The following is a 6,000-nucleotide window of genomic DNA, read 5'->3' as shown; positions in this document are numbered from 1 at the left end:
TTGAATACACATTCGTTTTTGTACACATCTTTTAAATACAATTCAAGGTTATTTTTTCCGTTCTTTGACATGACATTTCCCATGATTTTGCTAAGTAAGTTTAAGCAAGCTGTAAGAAATGTTTATTGTGTATCTATGTTTTGTATTTGTTATTGGTTTCAGCCAGGAAAACTTTATATTCCTGTAAGTAGTGCAAACATGATTATGTCCGGTTTTAAGAAACATTCATAACTTCAGTTGTCATTCCTCATATCTTTTGTTTTTCAGAGTTTAATCCATTTTCCTGATAACTGTTGCACTTATTATGCGCTTATATTAGTCAGTGGATTTTAATCACAAATAGATAACTTTATTTACTTCCGTTATTGAGCTAATGTCCATATAGTTAAACAAAGTTTAAGAGTTTTTACACATACCTGTAGAATATTTGACAAACGATACATGTACTTGTACAAATACGAGGGCCATTCCAAAAACAAGAAATATATTTAAAAAATATATACGGCATTGGTGGGGATTGAATGTATTAAAAATGTTCGTATAGCCTGCGCATTGTTTACAAAAGAAATGCATTACTTCAAAATGAATAAAATAAACAAAACAGATGTAGACCAATGTATGATTTCAAATTTAAAATCATATACAAGATGAATTTCATTCATCATTTCGAGTTTTGGTGTAAAATTGTGATTTTTTAAATTCTGTTTTTGTTTGTTTGCGTTTCGTCTAACATGTGCACACTGCCGTGACATCTAGACCAAATGTTCATTAGGGAAGGTCACGCAAAGTTTTTCTGTAACGTTGACGAAAGAATAAAGTATGTTATTATTGAAACAATGTGACTGGTGCACGTTTGTTCAATATACTAGATACCCATTCACCGAACTGCGCGTTTAAGTTGAGAAATGTACGATTGAAACGAGTTAGTAAATTTTCCCCTTCACGACCATGGTTCTTACAGAATACCTAGGGGTATGGTATAACATGTACAGAGGCATTTTCTTTCTGGTCTGGCGTCTGGTCCCTACAGTATCTATGTTGAAATGTAATGAAACTTTTTGTGAAATAGTGACTTCCAAACACTTTTGTAGTCGAAAAATGCTAGAGATGAACGCTGCAGATAAGTCTCCCATTGATACGGTCTTAACTAACTGAAAACTACCACCCAAGCATCTGTTTCAGCCTTGGAAAGAGGAAAATGTGACAATCTGACTAAAGTACTTGATCTTCTAAACGAAGATCTGAGAATGACCCATTCACATTCGTCTTCTGTATATTTTGGATTTCCGATATTGCTATTCTTATATTCGCAAATCTATTTTTATTTGAACCAGTCAGACGAATTGTTTCAACAAGCATTTGGCTGAACCATCTAAATAGCGTCGAATATCAAAGGGTGAGAAAAATGTGCTGTCAGTCCGGGCTCGAACCCGGGATCCCTCGCTTACAGGTCGAGTGCCTTACCGACTGATCTAACCGGTTGTCTGACACCTTTCGTGACCAAACTTGTCCGTACTATAACATATGATTTCTCTCAAAACACGAGGATGTAGTGGCGATGTGGTCGTCATAAGAATTGTAGATATTGACAACCCAGGCTAAATAAAGATTCTTTAAACTTCTACTTTCACATAAAAAATGTTGTAAGTCAGGCTCTAATATGGCTAGCGGAAGGGTTGTCAGAACGAGGCTATAAATAGCACGTCTTCAGATCCAATGTGCGTAGCGTTAATTGGAGATGTACTTTAGTCACATTGGAAAAGGTGATGAATAAGCGGGATGATTATCTTGCTGTTTTGGGCCTGCCAGAATGTACCCTGTCTGTTAAGACTGTCTGACAATTTTAGATTTACACACCAACTTGCAAACTGTTATTTCTTACACTGAAGACTACTGATATTTCTAAGGAATAACCTTCTATATTGTACACTTTAATTTCAGAGATATGTTTGCTTTTCATAGCTACATACTTTTATATTTTGTACAAAATTAAATATTTGCGAAACGATACGATAGTTTTCAATAAACTTTGCAAGATAATAGAGAGTTCATCCGTGTATCAAAACACGAGTTTCTTGCGTGTCACATTTCGTTATTATTTTTAGAATGACCCTCATACATTCACATGTCTTCGTGGGGAAATCTTATCAGTTCAAAATGGTAAAATGTGTTTACTTTTTGACAAATGAGATTACCCATTATCAGTTGTAAGTTTGTTTTAAACGATAGCGCCCATTTAGTGGCAACATAAATTATCTTTACGCGATTTTTGGTTCGACATGTTAATCTTTATTAGAAGGAACAGTGCCGGTGCCTACTGGCAAAAAAAAACATGTAGGAAAATGCACATTTTACGGTATATTCAAATTTTTGATGGAGTACATATTTATAACAGAGGAGTTAGTCAAAATGTTGAAAGGTTGGGGTCAGAGTTCGCGGAAGCCGGAGGACGTGAAACTGTTTCAAATATTACTGATGAACCGGCTGTCCAGCAGACTGATTTAATGCAAATGAGACCAATGTCATGTCCGCAAACTGTCATACCAAATGTTGTACAGCAAAATTTAGAATCTATAAATAACCATTTTGGTGAAATTCCTACCTTGTTAAAAGAAACTTCCCTGGTTCTTGATGGCAGTGCAAATCCAGTGAATGATGGAAATTCACATAATATTCAATGTCCGGATGAATTTAACTCCGTGAGTTCTGATTTGACTAGTTTTGAAAATGATCAAATTAAATCCACAGATAATAGTTCACGCGTACAAAATCCTTATGACACAGGGCAGAATGAACAAACTTATGTGAAAGTGAAAGTGTTAGACGATAACACATCTAATCCAGTGTCGCATGTTTCACGTGCCAGAAATCGCAGTATTCGTCGAACACATTCGGCTAGTCCGTATAGACGCGATAATTCACATAGTATAAACAGGATTTCCCCAGGTTCTAAAAATAGAACAAATGAGAAAAATCGTGGAGGTCAATCACGTGACCGCAATCAGGAGTTTAAAAGCTAGGACGCAGCGGAGAAGGTCGATATTCGTTGCGCGTATTTGAACATAAATGGACTTTGTAGTAGAAGGACAGATAAATTGAAAACAGATTTTACTAGAAAAATATTTCAAGAGAATGACATTATTTTATTCACTGAAACTTGGACTGATTTGTATTCCGATTTGAATGTTGATGGTTTTGAGCAATATGTTTTACATAGAACATTAGTAAAAAGTAACGCTAAACGTAATTCGGGCGGCATTATTGTATATATTAAAAATAAGTTTGTATCGAGTGATACACTTGTCTGTACGTCCCAAGATGATATAATCTGGGTTAAATTATCTGCCGAAAAGTTGGCAATTGACAAAGATTTTTATATCGGTCTGTGCTATATAATTCCTGATGAAAGTAGTAGACAGTCTATGGTTGAAAATAATGCTTTTAATAGGCTAAATGACACACTTGTGCGTGTAGAAAATGTCTCACATGGTGAATATTATTGTTCTATGTTTGGTGACTTTAACTCACGTACATCTACACTTCCTGATTTTGTTGAATTTGACACCTGTATTGATGATATTTTGCCTGATGACTATCAGATTGATACTGGTATGCAGAGATTTTCTCAAGATCAAGGTCATTTAGATAATAATGGTCGTTTACTGTTAGATTTGTGTAGGCAAACAGGTTTGAGATTAGTTAACGGCAGAATAGGTAACGATATGAAGGTGGGAAAATATACTTGTGTCACTAACAGAGGTTGTAGTGTTGTTGATTATCTATTGTGTAAATATAATATGTTTAAGAATATTTCATCTTTTAATGTTGATGATCCAAACATAATGTCAGATCACTGTTTAATGAATGTTACATTCAGTTTTGATACTGTTATAGATAAAATATGTAGTAACACAGATAACACATATGAAAATATTTCTTATAAGTACTTGTGGAATACGGAAGAAAAGAATACATATGTTAAAAATTTAAATAGGCCTGAAAATTTAGCGTCTTTGGATAATTTGTCAACACATATAAGCATGAGTGATAGTCAGATTGATATTGACCAGTGTATACATGAATTTGAAGGCTTTTTCGGAAATGTAGCTTCACCTTTTGTTAAAAGAATAAATACACGTAATAATGTGAATGTTAGCTATAGTGAACGTAATCAGCCATGGTTTAATGAACACTGTTTTGAAAAAAGGGATATATTCTTACAATGTTTAAATAGATATAGAGCATGCAAAAATGATGTAAATAGAATACAAATGGTCAAAGCCAGATCAGAATATAAAAATGTCTTTAGAAAATGTAAATTTAATTATGACAAAAATAAAACAGATAAACTTATATACGCTAAACAGAAAAATGCACGTTTGTACTGGAAAATGTTAAAAGAGGCTTCAGGTGTAAAACAGTGCAATATATCATTATCAACTTTTGAAAGGTATTTTCAAGCAATTAATGATCCGGAGGACAGGTTTTTCACTCCGGACGAAGATGTACTACATTTTATCGAACATTACGAGAGAAATGAATATATGGTTATGTTTGAAGAATTGAATATATGTATTACTTTTGATGAAATTAACTTAGCAATTTAACAGTTGAAACAGAATAAATCTGCTGGGCCGGATTTGTTACTGAATGAGTTTTTTATAGTAGGTAAAGATGTTTTATTACCTGTATTATATACTTTGTTCAACAAAATATTTGAAGTAGGTTATTTTCCAGATAGATGGTCCGAAGGTTATGTGATACCACTGCATAAGAAAGGAAGTATAAATGATGTCACAAATTATAGAGGTATTACATTATTAAGTACATTAGGTAAACTGTTCACACGCATTATTAATAATAGGTTGACTTCATGGGCAGAAAATTATCGTATATACATTGAAGCTCAGGCAGGTTTTAGAGCAGATATGAGTACAGTAGACAACATTTTTGTTTTAAATGGTTTAATATCACATGTTCTCAATCAAGGAAAAACACTTTTTACTCTTTTTGTTGACTTTACAAAGGCATTCGATTATATTGTACGTGACAATCTTTGGTATAAATTAATACATATAGGACTTCGAGGAAAGATTTTGAACATTGTACGGTCAATTTATGACTCAGTTAAATCACTGGTAAAGTATTGTAATAGTTTAAGTGAAGAATTTACATGTGTACTTGGTGTAAGACAGGGCGAATGTTTATCTCCCTTTCTCTTTTCAATGTTTATTAATGATTTAGAAGAGAAATTTGTGCATAACAATCTTAATGGTATAGATGTCGATATGTTAAAAATATTTATGCTATTATATGCGGATGATATAGTTATATTTGCTAATTCAGCCAATGAACTACAAGATAGTATAAATGTGTTGCAGCAGTATTGTAATGAATGGAAACTTCGTGTTAATGTTACTAAGACAAAAATTATTATATTTAGAAAAGGGGGTTTAGTTTCACGTGATGTAAGTTTTTATTATGAGGCTGAACCAATAGAAATAGTTTCTAAATTTAGTTATTTAGGGGTAGTGTTTACCCCTGGTGGTTCTTTCGCTACTGCACAACATACATTTTCCTGTCAGGCCCAGAAAGCATTGTTCCGGTTGAATAAATACCTATACAAATTTACATTTATAACGCCAAAGCATAAATTAGAATTATTTGATAAATTAATTTCACCTATTTTGAACTATTGTTGTGAAGTATGTGGTTTTGCAAACGATTTATCAATAGAAAGAGTACATATGCAGTTTTGCAAGAAAATTTTAGGAGTTAAGAAAACCACACAGAATGATTTCATTTATGGAGAACTTGGTCGTGTGTCTTTTAAAACTGTACAACTGCTTAGAATAGTTAAATACTGGTTGGGAATTTTACAAATGAGTGAGCACAAGTATGTAGCTATTGTATATAACTTGTTAAAAAATGATATGGAAAGATATCCTAATAAGACAAATTGGTGTACGTTACTTAAGAATTTATTATGTTCCTTAGGTG

This window comes from Mercenaria mercenaria, chromosome 1, assembly GCF_021730395.1.
Source record: "Mercenaria mercenaria strain notata chromosome 1, MADL_Memer_1, whole genome shotgun sequence".
Taxonomy (NCBI): Eukaryota; Metazoa; Mollusca; class Bivalvia; order Venerida; family Veneridae; genus Mercenaria; species Mercenaria mercenaria.
The sequence above is the reverse complement of the archived record's forward strand: the minus strand, read 5'-3'. Positions refer to the sequence as shown.